The sequence below is a fragment of the Monopterus albus genome, unplaced genomic scaffold (assembly GCF_001952655.1).
Source record: "Monopterus albus unplaced genomic scaffold, M_albus_1.0 scaffold45.1, whole genome shotgun sequence".
NCBI lineage: Eukaryota > Metazoa > Chordata > Actinopteri > Synbranchiformes > Synbranchidae > Monopterus > Monopterus albus.
In genome coordinates, this window is record NW_018127925.1 from 424,616 (window position 1) to 447,927 (window position 23,312).

At 39.5% G+C, this 23,312-nt stretch overlaps 1 protein-coding gene across 1 annotated transcript in view; it reads right to left on the reverse strand.

Annotated features, from left to right (window-relative positions):
* LOC109960222 (leucine-rich repeat and fibronectin type III domain-containing protein 1-like protein) overlaps positions 1-23,312 on the reverse strand; it is a 183,754-nt gene that overhangs the window by 86,065 nt on the left and 74,377 nt on the right. The window contains exon 2 of the mRNA XM_020600160.1: positions 14,980-15,084. The gene's annotated coding sequence lies outside the window, so the exon portion shown is untranslated. The remainder of the gene's footprint in view (positions 1-14,979; positions 15,085-23,312) is intronic.

Genomic DNA, 23,312 nt, shown 5'->3' on the forward strand with positions numbered 1-23,312 from the left:
TTTCCTAATCAGTTGGGGAATCTCCCAAACACACCAAAACTCTCTCCAGAGTCCCTCAACACATGGGTGAAATTTTTGCTTTGTTGCTTTCTCATCATGGCAAAACTCATATCTGCAGGACCTGCATGGAAGGCCATTTAAAGTCCTAATGAAAAACTCTCTGACAGACTAATTCGTTAAAGTAAAATGCGTGTTTTTTACCACAACGTGATTGAAAGGGTCCAGCAGCCTCTCTGCAAAAGCCGCCTGCAGTGAAGCGGTGCAATAGCTGGCACCAAAACCTCTTATACTCTATACTCTTTCCATGGCAAATGAGCCTGTCACAGCACATCTTAAAACAACATGTGGTTTATTTCAGCACCACCCAGTGTACTGTGCTGCTGTGTGGATAAAGAATGGATGATATAAACATTTAATGACCCTTATAACACAAGATAATTACCAAGAATAAAAGTTTGTTATTGACCTTGGAAATAGCAGTTTGACAAAATGATGCTACTTAAGGAGATTTCAACCATATCACAAGATCTTCACTGCCTGCCAGTGCTATGACTGATATAAGGAGAGACACTGACTCCACATGTCAACAAATCCATCTTTATGACAAGTGAACAGACTCCATCTGCTGATGAAAACTGTGTGATATTGCTGAAATGTAAGACAAAATCCTAAAACAAATAGGAGCTGCAGAGTTGAGGTTTTCTTTGAGCCAGTGTTAAGGTAAAAAGCATTAATTTAAGTAGATTTGGTCTTAAAGTGGTTTGTCTGCATGTCAGCCCTGTGATAGGCTGGCGTCCTGTCCAGGGTGTACTCCGCCTCTCGCTGATGTCGGCTGGGATTGGCTCTAGTCCCCCCGTGACCCCGTTCGGGACTAAGCGGTATAGAGGATGGATGGATGGTCTTAAAGTGGGCAACCAAGATCAGCACCATCACCAAGAAGGCACAGCAGAGGATACACTTCCTGCACCAGCTCAGGAAGCTTAACCTGCCCCAGAAGCTGCTGATACAGTTCTACAGAGGAATCATCGAGTCTGTTCTCTGCACCTCCATCACTGTCTGGTTTGGCTCAGCAACCAAACAGGACAGGAACAGACTTCAGCAGACAGTCAGGACTGCAGAAAGAATCACTGGTGCCAGCCTGCCCTCCATGGAGAACCTGTACACCTCATGGGCCAAAAGGAGGGCGGGGAAGATTTTTGCTGAACCTTCACATCCTGGACACAGTGTTTGAACACCTCCCCTGTGGACGGCGCTACAGGTCACTGTATGCAAAGACAACCAGGCACAGGGACGGTTTCTTCCCCCAGGCCATCACTCCGATGGACACTCAACCCATGTTTACGTGTATAGCAAGATACAGTAAACTCCACAGTGCAGTAACTTATAGCTATAATCACTGTACATACCAAATAGCTCTTTTTTAACTTGTATATATGTATTTATCGATAAATTGTTGTTTTTTGTTTTCTTGTTTTCTACTTGTTATTTGGTCTCTTAGTTTGCTTTCATTCTATTTTATTTGGTGAACACTGAGGGCCACTGAACTAGAGTCAAATTCCCTGTATTTTTAATAGACTTGGCAATAAATATTATGATTGGTTGATTGATTAAGTTAGCTGTTTTGCCCAGATATGACAGGGCAGTTGTTTGGTTCTTTGTTAGGTTGTAACATTTCATGCAGATCACATATTTTCTGTTGTTCAAAAACAACACAAGTTGCAGACTGTGTACCACTAGCTCTGTTAGAAATCTGCTGTTAGTCTGCTGTTTAATCATGTGCTAAAATTGAGCCAGCCCTCCTCCATGCTTCTTTTTAAGTAGACACATGTGATTAAGAAAAACCTTATTGTAAGTAATGACATGATATATTATGAATACATGTCACCCTTGCAATAAATAGACTTCTGTTTATCTTAATAGTTTTTCAGGTGGCTTTTGTGTGGTACACCTAACATCTAGACATTGAAGCAGGTTGAACGAAACTTCTCTAGGCTCCTGGAGAAACCCACCATAAATCTTTGATAAGCCACTTTTGACCCTTCCTTGTTCCATGTTCATATGTCACACACTTAAACCAATCTTCAGCTGGAGGACAAGGGCATAAGCCTCATGTGCCAGTGAGGCTCTCCCCCTGCCAAAATGTCATCAAATGAAAACGTAAATCCCTGCTGGTCCTCATGGTGCTGTTCTGTAGCTGGCCCTGACCTTACTGAGGATGAGGACAAGAGTAGAGGCACTTTCTCTGTGGGGCTCAGTGCCATCGTAGCCTATGAGGCATGCTGTTCACCTTCTGAAGTCAATGGGGAAAAAGTGAGTGCTTGTTCTTCTCCTTGCCATGGCAGCAGCTGCCTCAGCTGTGACCTCAGAAACATCCATCCATTATTGATACTGCTTATTCCTGAATAGGGTCGTGGGGGGGCTGGACCCAATCCCAGCTAATGTTGGGCGAGAGGCGGGGTCCACCCTGGACAGGTCGCCAGTCTATCACAGGGCTGACATGTAGACAAACAACCACACACACTCACACTCACTCCAATCAACCTAAGCTCCTCTGATTCTTCTTCTCTCCTTATTAAATATTATTTGACATGTTGCACAAGTTGAATGATATTATAAGGTCAATAAACCTATAAAGTTTACTTGCAGTTTCAAAATTAAACAGCTAAAAACCTGGAAGCAAATACTATAATTGTTAGTTTCTGAGACCACAGTTTCAAAATACAAAGCTTTCATTTGAAAGTGAGCATAGGAAAAGCAATCACCCCTCTGTTCTATTCAGCTTTTTCTCACTTCCTGCTTTTACCCCAACACAGTGACCCTTGAATAAACCAATGTTTATGACTTGGGTATATGCTTCAATAGGCATTATTCATCCTGGAATTGCAACCATGTATTTTATGTAGTTCTGACACTGGCAGTTTTGGTAGTAAAGGGTGAATATACATTTCTTTAGAATAGCATAATGACTTTACAATTTACTATAGAGTCATTTGGCACTACTTGAATTGGCAGCGACTTCTAACCCATTAAACCACACCTTCTGCTTTGCTCAGTCTCACAGAAACTACATTTTAAAATCCAATTATCTTAAAGCAATTTTGGGCACATGGCACACAGCAGAGCAAACATAATGAAGGGACTAAAAAGGATCCCTCCAAAAAGCTATACTCTACATGGAACCGACAATAATGCGCACATAAGAGAATTAGCTTTGAAAAACTGATCATTTCACAGCTGAATACAGCCTTTGTTTGCAGTGTTTTCCAGTCAGACTTGAGGGAAGACATGTAGCGTGTTATGCTGTCTGCCAGAATCATGACGATTATTGCAAGCAATTTAAGTGAGCGACATAGATCTTGCTATTTTCCATGAGAGTGACCCTTAAGAAAGCCTTGTAAAAGTTGTAATTGCCTCACTAACTATAATAAAATAAAATATAGAAATTTAAGAGAACAGGGACAGCTCTAAGATCGGATAAAAACAACTGTACTGTTGCTGTGTTCCTCAAGACAAGCATTATTCTGTTACTGCATCACTGATGTGTTTTACAGGCATCCCTGTAAATACACACACACACACACACAGTGGCACAAACTAATACACACAGCCATGTAGAATATGCAGGTGCTGGTACACACAGTTATCCAGACAAACCATCACTGTGGAAATGAAGCGCGCACACACACACACACACACACACAGATGCTGTCTTTCAAAGATCTGAGCAGAAGACGGAAGCACACATTTGCTAATGGCTCTTTTGTTACATGACTCTTTCACTCTCCTCTCCTCTCTCTGTGTACTTTTTTTTTTTGCTGTTTCACACTCTGTTCTCAATTTTGTTTCTTTCTATCTATTAATCCCAGTTTCCTTTTGTGTCACTGTCATTTCTGTTTTTCCTCTGTTTTTTTTCCTCTTTGTCCCTCTGTATCTCTTTCCCAACACTCTGTCCTCTCCCTGTCAGTACAGTAGATAATGAGGTGATTGTGGCTGCTAGCACAGCACATCAATGCTTGTCGCACTGCACTCTATTGTAACACTAACCATGGCCTCTGGTTTACTGTAATGCTAACCACACACATACACCGACACAGGCTTCCCTGCTGCTCTGTCTCATCTCTGCACTTCCTCGTTTCCTCTTTCACTGGTCCAACATCGTATTTAACACACATCTGTTATTCCTTGCTCTTAAAAACTACATTACAGTTCATCTTTCTCAACATCACCTGGACTAATTGGTGCCATCTCTGTTACATCATTGTCATCTTGATGCTCTGATGGGGATACAGTAACTTCACATCCTTCTTCTGTCCCTCAAACACAACTAACAGCCTCCACTCACTCTCCGCAGTGCTGTGCGCTACAACTGTCAGCTCCAAATTATCAATAATTCTATTTTTATACCTGTGTAACATAAAGCTCAGCCTGTTGCTGGGCCTATTTCCGACTTTCTTTCTGTTTCTGTAAGCTTAAGTATCACTGTACAATTGATTTACATTTTGTAAACAGATAAACAATACATCTTTCCTTTTGGAATTGTGTAATATCAGTTATGTCTCTGTTAAAATGTGCACATTTTAGGAAAAATACTGAAATTTTAGCAAATTGAAACCCAAATTAGGTCATGTTTCTGCTAGATAAAAGCACCCCTTTGCTGCTTCCCACCTAAGACAGCATTATTTGTTTCTTAATACACCTGTACCCTCGGGTGTTTTTATTACCACCTTTGTAGGATGCTATTATGTACAGCTCTGTTCCCTCATTTGGCTCTTCATTTTTGGGGTTTTCTGGTAGAGCAGAGACAAGTTGCAATAAGTGACAGTAAGACATGTTTGCCTTGTTTGCAGTAGATGAAGCAGAAACAGGGACCACAACCTCAAGGTGTATTTAAGGGTGTTTTCACACTTGGTCTCTTTAAAATCAACCAAAATCAATCCTCTTTAAAGTGGACCAAAAAGGGGGACCCACCAAAAGGTTGTTATTGTATTCACACTGTGAGTGCATTTGAAAGAGGACTCATTTCTCTTTCTGGTCCACTTCAACCCTGATGGGGCCTCAGTCCTCTTTCCGTTCACACTGTAGTGACTCTGGAGCTCTCAGACCTTTATTACTTTCACACGTGGCAGTTATGTCAATGATTCTCTACTTTATTTTATTTTTTTTATTGCATGTGGTAAAGTAGCTCTTTTCACGCTGATGCAACACTGCGGTGAGGTTCTAATGAAGCCTTCTAACTCTCAAACCCTTAGCATGTCTGTGCATTATAGACAGTTGTAGTTTGATGCATTCTGTGTTTCATATCTGGAGAAGTGCAGTAGTTTCTTCCTTGCACCAAACTATTAATCCATATGTGTATCATCATCAGATTTTTAACAATACTACTACCGATGCTGCTTAGTGGTTTGGTAATTTACTCCTATTGGTTGTTTTTGTTAGTTTTGAAGTAAAAAGGAAATGTGAAAGGGGCCAAGTGTGAAAACACCCTAAAATTAGGTTTCAACAGCCTTCTCTTTTTTCTGTTTGCTTTTTTCCTAGAAATTTCTGGAATTTATGCCGAAGCTGAAAATGTGAACGTTGCTCATTTTGCAGCTTTATCTCTATCGTCTGTCTGTGTTTTACCTTTCCAGTGTCAAAAAAGTTACGGTCATCTCAACTCCTGTTGTGCTGATTTAAATGTTAGGACAAGTAGAAATAGGTAGTCATGGCATAAGGGAGGAGTAGCAAATATCAGCAGGACTGCATGGCGAGAGCAACAAAGCGAGTCGAGATCTAGGAGCTGTTTGATCATTGGCTGTTTGATATGCTGGAACAAGCGCGGCCAAGTCGGCACTGAGGAATGATAAACTGTCAAGGGTTGACTGCAAGATGTAGAGTTTAATAAAACCGGAGAAGTGGGAAAGAAAACAAATATAGACCCAAAGGTCCGATGTGGCGTTTTGCTTTCACATCTATATCTGTGCTTTCTATGTGTCTGAGGTTCACAAGTCAAGGGACCTTAAAGCACAACAGCAGATGGTTTTATCTCTTGCTTCCCTACATCTATCTCTGTCTTGCTTACACACACTAACACACACACACTTTGTCTCAAAGGCCAGGTCTCTCCAAACACCTACAAAGTAGCTAATGACGTTTTGACATCAGACAATTCTCGTTTCATCAGGTTTCTCTGCACTCTGGCTCTCTTTGCCTCTCCTTAATGTTTATTCTTTAATCCCATTTCATTCTTCCTACCATCTTTATTATCTCATTTTTTGACTTTTTTCCTTCTTGGCTTCTCTTTCTTCTGCTGTTATTCAAGGTTTTATAGAGGTTTAGCTGAGACAGTTGCAATTACAGTCATTTTGCAGTATCGACAATTTCTGATTTGGTGATTGGGGAATAATGCTGTTAGTGTAGAAGGCAAAGGGGATGGAAAAAGTAGAACTGAAAGGGGGGAAATAAGTTGAGGAGAGAAAGGGTAGAAGTGGAGACGACAACAGAAGCATGGAAAGCTTGGCACACAATGACTGACAAGTGAGAAGAAAAGGAAAACACAGAAGATGAAGGGAAGGACAGTAGAAAGCAGAGGAGGAAAGAGGTTAGAGAGTTCCACTTGGTAGTCATCACAGACAGGCTTTCTCCATTCAGGAACTCAGTGTGCAGCTGTTGCTTCAGGGAACTGATCACACACACACACATTCTCAGTCACTGTTACAAACACGCACACACACACATGCTTTGCTTTCGTTCCTTGTGGGGACTTTACATTGACTTACACTTGTTTCATGTAGACTTATCCAAACCTTAACCATAACCACTACTTGTCTAACACCTAACCCTGACCCTAATATTTAACCTCACCCTAACCTTAAACCATGTTGCCACCCTAAAATTCAGTGACCGAGTCCCCACAATGTGAGTGTGTTAAGAAATACAAAGGCATGCATGCATACACACGCTATCTTTCACTGTCACACACATATGCTTTTGGCTGTGCTTTGGAGAGGCACACACAGAGAGCTGGCTGATAATAATATTATCCTATGGCCTTCATATGGTAATATGCTTCTATTGCTAAGAAGAAATATGAATAGTATGGCTTTCAGAGGCAGCTTAGGGAATTACATGGCTGTCATGGTTTTCAGCTTCAATAGAATATTTTGATTCTCCATTTATCTAGGGTCTCTGGGTGGGAAATCTATTAAGTTATTTACATTTGCCATGATATTTGCTGGCATGTTGTATAGTCATACTTTTGAGTATGTACAAAGGCAAAATGCAAGACATGCCTTCAGATGCCACTGAGTGAAGGTTACAGCTCAGTGGGGTGGACAGGCACACGTCTGGATAGAAAGGGCTCTGTGAGACAGGCTGTGGCATGAGGCAGCAGAACAGATGCACACATGGATGAGAAAAGAACGCTTTCTAGCCAGGAAGGTAGTTTAGTCTGTGGTGTTCGTAGTATTATACAGTAGCAATGCATGGTTTGGTTTCTGAAAATAATAGCTATTATAACCAAACATGCTCATTCAGGTTTCTGGCCAAGCCTGGTCTTTTGTCGAAGGCCAAAATTGCACATGGTGTGTTCTCTGCACTTGGGTCCAGTTAAGCAAAATTACATGTATTAAATTTCCCCTCTGCCTCCACCACATAAAAGAACATGTCTTTATCATTTCATGGATGTTATATTCTGCAATATTCTTCCAACTTGTGCCTTGAACCAGCTGAGATCAATAGTATCCAGCTGCAGATGCAGTCTGCTTTTGGGAAATTAGCGATCTAGTAAAATCAATCTCAGGCATACTGACAACAGTGTGACTGAAATCATAGTAAATAAAGGACAAGCTCACTTCAATCATGACACCAATTTATTGTTTCAGCTCATCAATAATTCTGTCAGTGATGTATTCAGTTTTGGATATAGTTTCTAAGGATTTTTGGACTAACTTACCTATGCTCCGTTCGGCTATCAAGGGCTCCATCAGCTGCCTTTAAAGTACTTGTCGCCATAAACTTGTTTCCTCACATCTGTGGATGTCGCATTTCCTGACACTCCCGCATCAACACACTTATCTTCCACTGATAATTGGCACATAAAACCCTGACTCATCCCCTCATCCTTGACTCTTGTCCATTTACTGTGATGACCCTACATTCAGGCTTTTGTATGTTTCGGTCAGTGGTGCTTGCAGGAAATATTTAATGGGGTGTCAGGGAAAATCTTGGGGTAGCACACTACTGCGCTTTCACCACACAGTAATTTCAGTCTATGCTAGTTAAGGGAAAGGTAAAGATACTATATAATCATGTAAAATAAACCATTATTTAATTCCTTGGTTGATCTCAAGTTAATATCAGATTATTCACATTAGATCAGACAGGGAATCATTAATTATTCATTTCAATTCAGATGCATCATCAGCACCACATCAAGTGTGTGGGTTGCTTAAACATAACTATCAATTAATAGGCTGATAAAATGTAGCCGGGTGGTAAACATGTACTAAGAGGAGATAAATAAATAACTAAATCGTTTTCCATTGATGAAAGGTCCCCTAAAGGGTTTCAACATTCAAATTTTCATGCTTCATGTTTTCCTGTTAATGTAACACCGTTCAATTTTGGTGATGTTATGTAAAAGTAACCTACAGTGGACTGCTGGAGTTTAATGTCGACTAGTACCTTGGCCGCTAGATGGCAGTACGGAATGAGATGTGTACATTCTGCCAAAGCTTGACCAGATGCATTGTGGTCCCTTCCTTCTTTATGTTGGACTGAGCTTGAGAGTGAAGCACCATGATTTTTTTAACCTATGTAAGTAAATATAGTACAACCTTGGATTGTGAGTAACCTGGTCTGCGAGTGTTTTGCAAGACAAGCAATTTTTTAAAATAAATTTTAACTTGATAAACGAGCGAGGTCTTGCAGTACGAGTAGTACGTACGCTTTGTCTGCCAAGTGTCACATCACAACTGAGCTGATGGTTCTCGCGCCTCACTCATGTAGTTAACATTTGTACTGCAACAATAGCCCCGATGAAGACAAAAATAAAGGTTAAAAAGAAAGGCGGTAAGAAAAAGGAGATGATTACAGTGGAAGTTAAAAAGGAAATCATCGAGAAGCATGAACGAGGTATGCAAGTGGCCAACATCCCAAGATTTTATAAGGGAGATGTGTAAAATATAGGAAACACTGCAAAATTTTGTAGGAAAGCACCACCCAAATAAGGCTGTAGCAGTAGGAACGATAAATTTGTTTAACGACAATTTCACATTTCCGCCAAATCCTCAAAAGGAGGCAAAAGCAAGTGTCATTGGATAAGTTCCTTGTTAAACCCTTTTGTACCTGGTCTACAAAGGGGTTCCTTTATGTCCATCATGTTTCATATTGTTTGCAAGTATCTTTCATTCTTTGAATCATAGCCTTGAACTGAAATTGTATTTAAATATCAAGATTCTAGGTCAAATAGCATTTACTGTACATCATGCCTGACACCCTAATGATACTGGAAGCCAATATTTTCACAAAAATGGATAAGCATGTGTTTGCAGCACACACATACTGTAAGAGTGGTTTGACAGCTCTGTTCTGAGCTAGGGTTTTTTTTTTTTGACTGTCATAATTGCAACTTTTTATTATCAAACCAACAGCATTGTTTTGACAGTATTAGATACAAACCATTTGCAGTGTTTCTGTGAATATAACAAAACAAGAACATTTCCCATCAATATATTATATAGAACTGTGCTTCCAAGCAAAGACATTTATCTGTGTTTCTTGAGAGATCATTTCGCTCCAACCATCTGAAACAGGGAGACAGCACAGACAGGATCTATTAAGAAGCTGAATTCCGATATTGTTGAACTTTCTGGCTTGCGGTGGCAGCAAAACATAAGCTGTTAGAATGTTTATGCCTTTGACATCAAGAGTTTAGATAATATACTTTACTTAGACGGGTTTTGATCAAGGTTGAATTGTTAAGAACACTAACTAGAGATGTTTATCGCTGCCCAAATTAATGTTTCACTGGCAATCATGGTATTTAATTATGATGGGAAAAACATTAGGTGCAGTCATTAATTCTGACATCTGAATTTGAAAACTGCTTTTAAATAAAGTAATAATAAAAGTATATTGCACCCATAATGCATCATATTGCTTTAGCAATGCTGAAAGTAACAGAGTAATAATGATAAATGAGTCACAATATTTTAACATTCAGTGATATGTATTTGGTCCTTGTATTTACATTTTGTGACAATATTTTTTCCCAGTGTGAACGGGCACTCATTGTACGGAAAGAAAAAAAAATCTGTCAACTCTTTAAAAGCATACCGGAATCATTATGACTGTGGAAAACATGGTTTGAGGTGTGCTTCATTTGACAGGTGTGCTGCTTTTCCGGGCTGTTGCACCTGTTTGATAAATTAAATTTCTATCTGCGGGCACAGAAAAACATCTAAGCACATAATTAAATTAGTCTGTGTGTGTGTGTGTGTGTGTGTGTGTGTCTAGTGGCAGGAACTAAACTAACTATTTTATAGCCTTTAAAATGGACACAGATACAAAAGGTTTCATCAGTTCTACGGTGACTGGCCTGTGTGAGTAGTGTTGGTGTGAGGGTCATCATAGTCACACAAATGGACGTCACTGGAAAACCAGGTGCATACTCCAAACAAAATCGAGTCGGGACTGATTTCACAAGCCTAATGAACAGAAAAAGGTGCCATGTTTGGCATTTTGCCATAATGTGCACAGGCTGAGATGGTAGAACGTTCATCTGCCTTGTTCACTGTTCCTCGATACATGCTGTAGTTGCCTGCAACTAGATCGTTTGTGGACTTCATATTTCCAGTTTCAATCCACAGAAGTAGCAAATTAGTAATAAATTCAAACAAGTTAATATGCATTCAGCAGTTTGTCACAAGAAAAGGTGAGCAGAGGAAAGGTGCTGAAAAGTGATGGGAGATCAACATTATACTGTGTCTATATGCTGATATACTGTGTCTAGATCATCACTTCCCTCTCATTCTGACTCAGATGGTAAGCATAATGCCTATTCTGAAGACAAACTCAAGCCTTCAGGTCTTCATGTGATAGTCAGTCTTGAGGAGAAGTGAACTACATGTAATTAAACTTGTATTTTAACTAAATTTTGCAGCATCTTGTACTTCAGATACATTCATACTGCATTTGCATAGTGATTCATCTGGATAAATTACTTTTCTGCCATTTTGTGTGTAGTTAACTGATGATACTACATACGGTTTTGGGCTATAAGAAAAGGTTGAAAGGAATAAAACCGTATGTAGTATCATCGTATGGGCTATAAGAAAAGGTTGAAAGGAATTTGCATGCTTCAGAGTCGGCAAAGGCATTACCAGTGCTTTTTGACAGACAGCTAATGTGTCGTATAAACAAGAGTTTCTGCTCTAACAAGTAAAAAGATAGGCCCACTATTTAGACTGGCGTTCGAGCTGTTCTTACCATCTGAAAAGGTGCAGGTTGAAGACTGTTTCAATTGTTAAGGCTGCAGAAATCAGATGTTTTAGACCTGTGCTCAAATCAGTCAAATGCTCTAAAAATGTGCAAGTTATATTTTCTCTTTAAGTTTTGCTCAGATAATATGAAATCCAGATTTGTTTATAACAAAAACATAACATTCCCAGATAGGCTTGTTTTGTTTACGACAGGTTTTAAACTCATGTGAGTGGCATTTTTGCTGATATGTGACTTTTTTGTATTATATTTTGTTATAATTCTGTGTTGCATATATAATGCCAGTTAGATTTTTCCTTTTACAAAGTAAGTATAGTTAACCATAATAAATTTCTCACTTGAGTTGCTTTGCTGTAGCTCAACTTCTTGTAACTCTGATGCAATCGGTAGCTTGCAACGCTGCACTTTCACAGTAGCTTCTCCAACTCTGGCGAGAGTAGTACAGAGAGCAGGCTCCTGTGCAAGATCCAAGCAGATAAAATCTAAACATTGCACTATGACACCACCCAAACAATCCAAGGAACTACAAACCACTATCGAAAAAGTATTCATAAATATGACAACACATACACATGCAAATACAGAAACGCTGCAGTGCACATGAATGTAACAGAGCTGAGCTGCTTCAACACAAGAGTAATGTTTCTGGGGACACTGCTGCCAATTGCTTCTTCTCAAATTCTGTGTAAAAGCTTTTCCCAAAGGACGGGTGTGTACACCCACACAGATGCACAGTCACGCACATAAAGGAATCAGTGTGACCTATTCCAATCTTTCTAGGCTTTGTGAATTTGTGCATCTTTAGCTCCCGAAATGTAGACTTCAAAAATGTGATTCTCTCATAGCAATCCCCTTCAATTTCTCTGATAACTAATCTTAGATAAGCTGAACGTACTCTGAAAAACACCGCATACTTTCTTTCTTCTATCCAGATGTATAATCTCTGAAGATTTCACAAGGGGATGAAGAAATAAAAAACTGTATTATACAACATCACATAGTCCAAAGGAACAATCTTGAGTAATATTAGTAATGATCAGGCAGATAAGAGGTCGGATGTTTCACTGTAAACTGTTAAAGTGGCACTTTAAGGTCAGAAATGCCTTTAGTTCACTCCAATAAACTGCTCCTGGCAGATGTTTCTCCTGGGTGCTGGCAGAAAGTAAAACAGTGGGAGAAAAGCAGGGAGGGCTGCAAGCAAGAAGAAAACAGGATAGCAGTGCAAATTGTTCTGCACCCTCTGAAATGAAATCACTTTCCAAACCACTTCTTAAATGTCTGTAAGCCAGAGGTAATATGCTGTAATAGCTTGGCTGGAGAGAGCTTCTGTAGTGGAATCACACTTCATAGCACCTCTTCTGAGTTCACATATCTCCACAGTGCAGCTATAAACATCTATAAACACACGCGTTGGTGAGTGACTTGTCTTTTTTTTCTTTTTTTTTTTGTTAATTTGTTAATATTATGCAGCATAATGTGGATTTACATCAGCGTTAGAACATGAGCAATAGGTCAAAGAAACGGACTTTAATCCAAATACTGTGGGTCCCCACTTGCTTTTATGTTAAACAGTGTAATCGTTCTAACCCAGCCGACTGTTATGAGGGTGCTGCTTTCACACAAAATTCAATTAACGAGGAAACTGCTGACTCTTAGTGAATTAAAAAGTTCTTATTCATGGTACAAAATACCAATTAGCTGACCATGTAAAAATGATTATAATATGGGGGAAGCATTGCACTTTATTAATGTCAAAGGCCTAATAAGGAAACATCTTAGAATAGTTTTATCTGTTTTCTTCAAGTTTTGAAGTACGTTTAGACGTGAAGTGGTAGTGTTGACTGCATATGTCTCACTACAATCTGAAGCTCCATATTATCCATATACTATAAATGTACACATAAGTGCTTTGTGAGCAAACTGCAGAGAAAAATAAACTGCTTTGTTCCACAACATGCAGAGACACAAGGAAGGTCCATAGGTCAGGACCTCAGGTTGTGGAAATGCAATATGTACTACCGTAACAAAAAGGGGGGGACATAAAGAAATAAGAGGGAATAGTGTTTGTTGGGAAAACTCTTCTACACTGCCAGAAAATGTTTGGAGCAGTGTTATGGCTTTAACTGCTTGCCTGACTCGTCTTCGTCCACTGGGTTGCAGCCAGTAGCCACATATTGATGACACTGCCAACAGAAGGAAAGCCCAGTAAAAAAAAGAAAATGACTTTCTTCTTTCCAACTTTCTGTGCTCCTGCAAAATGTCTAAAGCACTGAAAACCTAAGAGGCAACAGAGCATGTGCTGTTGAGGTGTTCCGTGTCTTCTAGCTGAACTGAGGAAACAATGTCCATTCATTCATAAACTCAGCAGTTGTTTTATGAAGGTTCAACTTCAGCCTGACCTGGTCAAGGATTTTTAACTTCAAACTGGTGCACTTTACTCCCAAACAGCTGATAACTGTTTTGTGTACAGAGTAGATCAGGGACCAAGTCTCAGCCTTTAAAAAATAAGCAGAGATCTTTGCCATTTGTGCATTTCAAATGACAAATAAGAGTCTGATGGATCGAACTGAATGACTGACGTTTTCCGTGACTGGTGTCTTTACATCTTTATATCGACCAAACCAAAGGAAATCTTAATACTGCAGATACTACTGACAGTACTGAGGTCTCACAGTATGAACCCCCTACCAAGAAACATAGTTCTAAAATTTTTAGATGTTATTAGACAGTGGTGCCCAAGTGTGACAACTAATGGTTTGTGAGTGTTGTACAAAAGAAGCTTATCTATCTAATTTACACCTATTTATCCTCGATCCATCCCCTATGAATAGCTGCGTCCACGCTCTCTCTCTCTCTCTCTCTGCTTAGCCAGCCTCCTGCAGACCTGTCTGACATCTGTGCTCTAACAGCCCTGCTAATATGCTTGTAACAGAGGCAGGGCACATTTTACCACCGTGCTTCTTTCATCAGACATGCACCCACAGCCACAGAGAGACAGCACTCACACACACAGGAACACATTTACGTTCACACATGAATAAGTGCACTCAACCTCATATTATTATAGCACATTAGGTAGGTGCATGAGCCCAGGCGTACATTTTTACCCACTCACTGTCTCACACTCACAGATGCATATTCCATGTAAACACATACCATGTAATGTACATGTGTGGTTAAATTGCACAGACAGAATTTTTTTAAAATGCTGAGGTTTAGTTGTCCTCTAAAATTTAAGACATATTTCTAATTAGTGTAAGGAAAGTATATTATGAGTGTATTTTATTTATATCAAACAATATCCTAGCTGGTTTCCCAAAGGGAATCATTAGAGTTTTAGGAAACATAATTGGCAATAACTGTTTATTACTGTATGTTTCAGATGTAATTAAAAAGAAACAACACTGTCACAGTCCCCAGCAGAGTCTATTTTGCATCCCACAGTTAGCACAGTTTAAGATTCCTATCGGGCAAAAAGGCTCAGTGTGAATCCTTGCCTACCTCTATCTGGTGGTCTGTGTTTTATTAAGGCTCAACATGAAGATAAATGGTGGCGACTGCAAGGTCTGAAAAACTGGACAGGCCCAGGGAAATGGAACCAAAGACCTGAGGGAGAGAACAAAGGAGAAAGACAAAGGTTAGTGCATGGTGTTTGAAGGGGTATCCCGATATCTCAGTGTTACTGGTGATATAAAGCCAGCGAGTCTAAATCTGCTCTTCCCTGATGTCGGGATCTGCTGCTATCAACCCTCCCATCATTCTACTCCAGTGTCTAAATGTAAATGTAATGCCTTCAAACATGGTCCAATCATACTTTATCGCAGTCAATAATAGTAACACAAACTACTGTATAGAGAATGAGAAGTTGACGTCACAGCACGTTGAATTTTGGGTAAATGCACTATGTCTGGAGCGCCCTGCTCATTATCAATCATGGGTATAACCCTATCCATCATGAATTACCATATTAAAGTCATTAAAGTGAGAAGAAAAAACAAAACAAAACAAAAAAAAAAACAAGAATTTAGGCAGGTAAATACAGTGTATACCTACAAAAATGGTGCCCATCCCAACATTTAACACGACGTGACGTACCTTCACATTCTCTATATTCTGTTGTTTTGTACAGCAGAGAATTTAGGACTACCCTAAATGGCTTTCCTCTTGTTTCCATTTTGTTTTAGCTATCCTGAAAGGAAGAGCTTACTAAAAATAAGATATCCAGACCCTAGTTACACTCATGGCAAGCGCAAACCTAGAAGTCAGGACATAATATAAATTCCTGATGTCTAGACTGAAAATACTTTTTGCACCTCAAAAATGTGAGCACCAAAGCAAAAACTGTCAGTTTTCTTTTAAACAATTCATCCAATATGGATCAAAGTACTACCAAATTGAAACTGACAGTTTGTATTTTTGTGCTTTAGTAAAGAATATACCCCCCCAAGCATGTTCACACACATCAAACAGGATGCAGACCCTTGCAGTTGGTTTTCCAGCCAGCTGAGCTAACAAGCTCCAGGTTATCAGAAAATCATTATTCACATTAGAGGCTGTAAGACGTCTCATCACTGAGACATGAAACGGCAATGTGACACAACTGATCACTCTGCAGACGCTCACCTTGGCATTCTGCATATAGGCGAATACAAACAGACAACCATAAGCTATTAATGACAGTAATAAAGAGATGAGATGACATTTTTCCCCTCACACACATCCTGACAGCTTGTCTCAATGAGCAGTGACAGGAATATGGCAGGGTTTGTTTGTTTTTTATATGCTTGTTCAGGTTGGCGGTTGTTGTGTGCACACGACAGTGCTGTAGCTTGCCTGATAGCACACAAACAGACACATACACACACAAGCTGATTATGACTGCAAATGTATCAATTATCTTCATGAGAGGCACCTCTGCTTTCCCTTACTCGCACTGGCAGCACAATGTCAATTATATTTTTTCCATTCTATTTATAAAGGCTTTTTAGCTTAACACTTTGTTTTGTTGCTTGCTATCAAAAAAGAGTCTACACAAGAGGATACTCTGTTGTATGATACGATGGTGCTGCAGCTATGATTTAGTCCCTTGAGGCAAGTGCTGCTAGCTTCAGTGAGGCTATTAGCATTATAGTTAACTGTACCCTGTAATGCAGAGTGGCTTTTTATCACCGGGGATTCATTTTAAAATAATATATTTCTGTTTTTAATCGGTAAAACTGCCTGTAACTGTACAATCGTTTATGTCTGGTAAGCCTTAGGGGAGTAAAGAATGCTTTGTAATCTCAAAGTAATAGTTTGTTACCTTGTATTTAAAATGTGTAGACTGTAATTACTTAATTCAACTCCACAGCTCAATTAATGGAATTACGAAATGTTATGCCCATTGAATTGCTAAATTACGCTCTTCAGCTGTTTCATTTTGTTCCTCCTTACTCTTTTGATTGGGAGCACATACTCCCTTCTCACACACTTCTCATGTTTACTGCAGCTACTATGCATCGCCCACTCATACAGCACACTAGAATCTTGAAAATCAAGTGTTATTTACTGCATGAGCCCTGGCATCAGGTTTTCATTGTGAAACAACCTGTTGTATAAGATGCACATGTATAAATATGTTCACACAATGCTGTGGTTATTAGCCAAATTCTAACATAAGTTGTCCAGGGTCGGAGTTTTGTATGAAATCCATCCAGCCCATTTAGATTCTGTGACCAAACTACAGTGTTCATTTTGCACTATGTTACTTAGACGGGTACAAGAGTGACTAAAGCTAGCCAGCAAAGGGTATACACAGAATGATGAAACAACTTTAAATGTAATAAAGGTTATAACACTATTTATGGGATTCAGATAATGAACCTAATGTGATGCTAGAACACAGAGTGCTCCTCTGTACCCGACAACCTTTAAAAAAAATGACTTAAGAGTGAATATACTAGCAAATCATGGATATTTAAAAAGTCCAAATAGCTAATACACTGATTGATAGTCCAATAAAAAGACATGTTATGACTCAACCTTATTATTATGCAATAAACTCAAAGCTAGACATTTATTCATTCACTTTTGACACCGTGCTCATTAGTAACACTGATAATTGTCATCTCGAAAAGTCTGGTGGTGTACTTGTTGAGTCTTCACAAAATAACACAAGGAGGTTTCAAATTTTAATCAGTTATGGATTCAGTGTAGTTTTTGTTGTCTCACTTGTAAAAAAATTGTGATGTTTTTACAAGATTTTGCTAAGGCAAAATTATATTTCTTCAAAAAGCTATTCTTCTAGGCATCCCATTGATCACCTTTAGGTCTTGAAATTATTTTTGAACAACACTGCCTTGTGACCTTATTTGAACTTGTGTGTGTATCTTTAAAGTCTTTGCTATTATACTTTTTTTTGTATGTAGTATCTGTTCTTTCTACCCAGCTATGTTAAACTGTGGTGAAGTCACCTGTCAGTGAGCCTGGTATGTGCATGTGCGTGAATACGAATCAAAGAGGGAAAAAGAGAAAGTGTGCGTATGAGTTAAAGCAGAAAGAAGGGCATCCGTGAAGTGTGTGTGTATGTGTGTGTGTGTGATTGCTTTTCACTGACAGTCTCCCTGATACTCTAGCTGCAAGCATAAAAGTAAAAGAAGAAACAGAGAATAATGTGAAAATGAGGTTTAAATTATGAAAATAAACATGGCTGGAAATACCCAAAGATAAGCACGCTGACCATACCGGCCAAAACATACACTTTGATCCCTCTGAGTTTACACTGACTTAACTTTGTTGCCTAGAGACTTACCCTAAAACAATAAATCAAGTCATCACCTTAAAATTCAGTGTTTTACATGGTGGGGACCAGCATTCAGTCACATCCATTACAATCCCTGCCCTGGCCCTGCTGTTTTCCAGAGTGTCCCAGGAAGTGACATTCCACATCCAGTCTCCAGATTTTCCTAGACTTCCTCTCTCACTCCACAGTGCACAGCAGCCTTACATTCCCTCACTATCCAGTCCTGACTCCCACCAGTTTCCGACCTTCAACTCTGACTTTTCCTCCTGTTATCCCTTCCTGGTTTGCGTCCCTGGACTATTTGTAGGTCTTTCAGAACGTATATTAAATAAACAGTTTTACTGCATCCCCCATCCTGTCCTCCTGTTGTCCTGCGCTTGGCTCTTTTTACTGTACCTGGTGTCTTTACACAGTTTGTGACATTGAGGACCATTAAATAAATGTATTTGCTGTAAAGTAAATCTGTAAAGTCTTGACCAACTCAGTGTATTTGCTTCCTGTGATCAATGTCAATAATTAATAGACGATCTTGACTCAAATATCATTAGAAAATATCTGGTTAGCAACTGTATCAAGAGAATTCAAATGACTGGGGACTTAAAAGTGAGAAAAACAATGATCAGCCATTAAAGCCATTTAAACCATTATAATTACTGAAAAAATTGTCCTAACATTTTGCATTTTTCTCAGAGTGATCGCATTTGAAAACTATTTAGGATTCTAATAATTCTAATATCTGTTTTGCTGACAAAAATTAAACGGAAAACAAGTTGAGACACGGTGCCCCCATGTTAGGGATGAAATTACCTCTGTGGGACTCCGGTAGTGTGAATCCACATTAATGAATCTCAGTTTCTAGTTAACCTCTGCTTCACTTTCACATAATGTCTTTGTGGAGTTACATGTTCTTGGACAGCTATGTGCTAGCCACAGCCATGAACCCTAATGCATTTTAACAGTTTTTTAATGTTAAAATTGTGTACTCATTGCACTGACTTAACTCTTCCCAGATTACGTTAGTGTTAACTTTAGAAAGAAACATGCTATGTAAAGCATGTCTGACTGGTGCATGTAAGACGCCCTGTGTCTATGTGAACTGTGTGGACAGCAGCATTAATAAATAGCAGAGTAACGATTCTGAGAGAGTCCAAAATATTACCAGTGTAGATGTTTTTAAAGGCCAGTGCCTAATAGAATAGCTCAGCACAAAAATTAGAAATGTATTTATGATTATGTAACTTGGAGAAAGATCTTTGCAGACCAACAGTAAAGGATATTTAGAGACTTTTTAATGACCTGCGAGCACCCTGCTTTCAACTCATTCCATCTTCTCTTCACCTCCTGTTCTCTTGATACACTGAATCCAGCTCTTCTTAAGCCCTCTCTGAGTACATAAACTCATCTTTCCCTCATCCATTGCACTCACTTTTTAATCCAGCACATCCCTTCCACCCTCCGCGCATCTTCTTCCCTCCTTCAGATGGAGTATAATTATCTGGTCATCATTATCAGAATCATTCTGTTTCCTCATTAAAAACCCATCTGCTCTGCTCTGCTCTGCAATCCAACCAACATGAGTTAAACACACTGCCACACAGATACTAAGACACACACACACACACACTTTCTGTCTGCTTACTGTCTCATCAGTTGAGCTACTTGAGTGAATGAACATATCAGTATAACTAGTCAGAGGTAATTATGTTAAAAATGAAGTAAAGGTGCTAGGCTAATGTACCAAGATCCATAGAGGAAAGTAAAACTGTTGAGGACCTTCTGTGGTTCTGATGTAACCAAGGTAAAAATTACTTTTTTCCCCAGTATCTTGAATATAATTACTTTCATATTATTGTTCTACCCATTGACATTCAGCTCTTGCCTTGTGCCAATGTATATCCCAAAACAAGAGGAGGTGGGGGAATACTTGCTGTATCATGACAATATTTTCTGCTGTGAATCTTAGGAGACGTTTAGGACAGTTGACCTATTTCACACTGATGTGAGATAGTAAACAATGTGTTGCATTCTGGGATTGATAAAGGGTCTTGCTTGCAAAAGATAGATAGATAGATACTTTATTGTCCCCTTGGTGAAATTTGTCATGGGCATCACATTATAGCATCATATGAATTTCACAAAAAAACACCAAAAGTCATAGATAAAGCTACATAAAATGGAAAGACAAAGGTTTACCTAACAGTGAATTGGAGTAGCTACTCCACCTAATTCAGGTCACTTAGTACTACTGAGGTTATTCAGTGCTCTAACTGATACAGGAACTCATTAGTTCCTAGGAAGCCTGTAGCATTTGCCAGAGGGTAACAGTTCAAATTCATTGTGCAGATGTGGGAATGGTCGCTTATAATTTTCCTCGCCTGTGAGAAGACACACTGTTCATAGATAGTCTGAAGGCTGTGGTGATTTTTATAACCAAGTTTTTTCATAGCTGTGTGTACAATAGCTGTCAGGCTCAATCTGTGCTTAACTTAGCTGTCCCAACCAGGTGGCCATCCAATAGCACATTATACTTTCCAGTACAGTTTGGTAAAACATCATCATGATTTTTTTTGTCCATACTATAAAACTGTAACATCTGTAAGAGAAATAGTCTTTGATGGGGGTGAGCAGACATGATCAACATCAGAGTTCCAAGTCAATTTGCTGTCTATGAACACACTGAGGTATTGGAAAATCACAGCCGTAAGACTGCAAGAGTGTCAAAGACAATGATGTGCACTGCCTTACCCGGTGGCTCAAATGCAGGGGTTTTAGGGCTTCAAGTTCAGAATCAAAGAAGCATTTTATTATATGGCCAGTGAAGTTAGAGACATGATAGCATTAGTGCATACAGTACAGAGTTCTAGGCAGTCCATGATTATATAGTGACAATGCTTAGTTTGAAATATTAGTTTATTTAAGGGATCTCACATTTTAAGTCATGGTAAGATAACACTAACGCTACATCATCTACTAACTAAGGTAAACGTTAACACACTGTTTGCTTCCTGACGTCACAGTGAAATATAGTAATTAGCATGAGTAAACTCAGCCACTCAAAAACAACCATCAATCAGACCAAAAACACCAAACGGTCTGCTACTGCTGCTGACACACTGTGATATTATGGAGTAGCATCTAGAAGGCTAATTGGCAGTGTTAAATTTCCTGGTGCTATAGCAAATAGTGTGGTCAACTTGTGTGGTTGAGTAAGGTGTTAGTGTTACCTACAGTTGTCATAAGACAGTGACCAAGACCTTTGCTAAATGACAAATGCGGGATACAATGCATGAAGAGAAGCTGTTACCATGGCTACCACCGCCTTGCTTATCATGGAGCCCATTTAATCAACAAATCGTTGAAGCTACTTTCCTCTTGAGAAATGAATGTCAACATTCAAAAATCCCTCATTACACCCACTGTGGTGTTTATCTAGACTAGAACTGATTAGAAATTGTAATACCCTTGATGAGAGAATTAAAATTTTAGTAAGATGTAAATACACACAAGCATAATGTAATATACTATACATAAGAGGAATGACAGTCAAATTGCATATTCCTACTGTAGAGCATGAAAGAAACTAAAATGATGTGGGAATCTCAGGGAAATGAGCTAATGTGGAGTCCATTTGTCAAACTCGTGCATAAGCAAGGTGTGACCAAGGTCTCTGCCAAATGCAAAAAAACATTAATGAATCTAATTAACTGAATCTAATCTAATCAAATGAACAAGTAGATTCGGGAAGTGCAAAAATGTCTATCAAAGAACTTTTCATATAGTTGAATGCAGCTGCGATGACCTCTAAGTGCTCTGTTCTGACAGCATTCATTTCTGCCCTACACACAGCCTCACAGTGTCAGAGGAAGTATCTGCATGTGTGTGTAAGCAAATACACTAAGGTGATCTGGACACTGTGTGACATTTGATCTTCTGATCTTACATCACACACACTGTACGTGGCCAGTGCACTTAAAAACACTAACGCTTGAACCTTCAAGTGCGCACATGTACATACGCACTGTTGTAAATATAGAAGCTGCCTCACACATATACTGTAGATAAACTCAACAGTTAAAGGAGGATCACAGATGGCGCTGTGGTATATGATTGCAGTGTTGAGGATTGTTGAACCAAATTTAAAGCCTCCAACAATATTTAAGCATACTTGTATGAAAGACAGAACTTCACTGAAACAGTCATTTATATGTTTAATAGCAGGAGCTAATCCCAGCTGACAGAAGGTGAGAGGAGGGGTACACCCTGGACAGGTTGCCAGTCTATCACAGGGAAACTTAGAGACAGACAACCCCCCCCCCCACACACACACACACACACACACTCACTCCTACAGGCAATATAGAGTCGCTAATCAACCGAAGCTGCATGTCTTTGGACTGTGGGAGGAAGCCGGAGCACCCGGAGACAACCCACACAAACATGAGGAGAACATGCAAACTCTACACAGAAAGGCAACGGGTTGGCCTGGGCTCGAACTCGGAACCTTCTTGCTGTGAGGTGACAGCGCTAACCACTGCACCAATATAATAACTCGAATACTGAATTTTGTCAAAGTAGGAGAGAACTGGGACGAAAATACCATTTTTTACTTTTACACTGATTGTGTGAGAATGAATTTATCTTCCCTGATCACATTTAATTTGAGGACACTTACACACACCACCTACCAATATCCACACAAACTGTTTAGTCTGGACTATAGAAGTGACAAACAGCCCAGGTGCATTTTTAATATTGAAGTAAAATATTCCATGTTTTCAAAATTCAAGTATGCAGCTAGCTGACATTATCTGGTCTAGCAACAGCATTATTTTACCCAGTAATGCAGCAGCCTATGCGTTACAAGCCAAGCCCACAGGCAAAGCCTATTTTGCCGCTGCTGCCTCCACTACACCCCTCCCTTTAACCTCCTCAGCTGTTCTAAGGAAAGGTCTGTGGGCCTTTCATATCTCTATTAGCTTTCCTCAGCCTCACTCTGGACATAATGTGTGGGCACAACACAAATCAAGCCACCTTAACATCCTGCAGCAGGTGT